Source organism: Mus caroli, unplaced genomic scaffold (genome assembly GCF_978045245.1).
Source record: "Mus caroli unplaced genomic scaffold, Mus_caroli_1 scaffold_7, whole genome shotgun sequence".
NCBI lineage: Eukaryota > Metazoa > Chordata > Mammalia > Rodentia > Muridae > Mus > Mus caroli.
In genome coordinates, this window is record NW_028227262.1 from 106892530 (window position 1) to 106893956 (window position 1427).

A 1427-nucleotide genomic window follows, 5' to 3' on the forward strand; every position below is an offset into this window, starting at 1 on the left:
CTAAGTAGTAGACATTCTACTTCTTTCTAAACAATAAGCTCTATGCTTAAAGGGGCATCTCAATACCAAAAAAAAGCTAGACAGGAACCAAAAGTCAGGAACCAGTCTTTATTTTACCCTTTTATAGACTCTTCTGGTGTTTAATTCCATTTTTTCTTAAAATTTACCAAGCACGCAAAGATCACACCTAAAGTGCTATGTGAATATTCAGTACAAAGGTTCATGGCAAGCCCACCTATGGATGGTGAATGAGAATGGCCTCATACGTTCTATAGTCACCAGGGAAGGGCATTATTGAGAAGGCCTGGAAGAATTAGGAGGCATGGCCTTGTTGGAAGAATTGTGCCACTGGGAGATTTATCTTTGAAGTTTCAAAAGCCCACACTATGGGCCTTTGCTCTGCCTGCTGACTGGGGTACAGGATGCTGCTCTCAGTATTTCTCTAGTGTCTGTCTGCATGCTGCCATACTCCCTACCATGATGATGATGAACTAAACCTCTGAAACTGTAAGCAAGATCCCAGTTAAATACTTTCTTTTATAATAGTCATTTTGATCATGGTGTATTTTCACAGCAACAGACCACCAACTAAGACAACTCGGACAGTACCTTGATATAAAATAAGCAGGTATATTAAATTATTTGGTGGGTTAAATAAGATGACTTTAAGGAAATTCCTTCAAAACTTTGCAACAAAAGATATAAATCTGGCATGGGATTAATATCTAAACATACAAAGAACTCAAACAACTAAAGAATAAGAAAGCAAAAATCCCAGTTAACACATTGGCTAATGAAATGATCACACAATTCTCAAAAGGTAATTTTAAGTGAAGATAAACATGAAAAAAAGTTTGCCTCATAAGCTATTGGAGAAATGTAAATCAAAACTGAACTAGGATTCCATCTTACTAAAGTCAGGATAAAATAACTGCAAAATCTGATAAGATTACAGACAGAGGGAAGCCTTATACACAGTTGGTAGGGATGTAAGCAAGCCCAGCCACTATGAAACTCACTTTGAGTGCATTATTATTATTACTATTATTATCATTATTATTATTATGTAAAAAGTTTTTTCCATAAACTATATCCTAATCACAGTTTCCCTTTATGCAGTTCTTACCAGCTATTCCCTTGCTCTCCACCACCAACTCCCCCCACCTTCTCTCCTTCCCCCAGCCCTTCTCCATCTCTAAAAATGTTTCATTAAAGAAAAAAATTTTCTCAGCCCCTGGACAGCTGGAAGAAAATGCTTGGCCCAGCATCATGGCGGGCACCACTATCATGAACAAGCATATGATGGGAAAGATGGAGAACACAGTGAGCAGATAGGAGAGCAACATTGTTCCTGCTCTGTGGAGAGAGGTAGAACCGGAGACTCAATAACAGTGAAAAGCAGGCAGATATGAGGAGCCTGCAGAGCC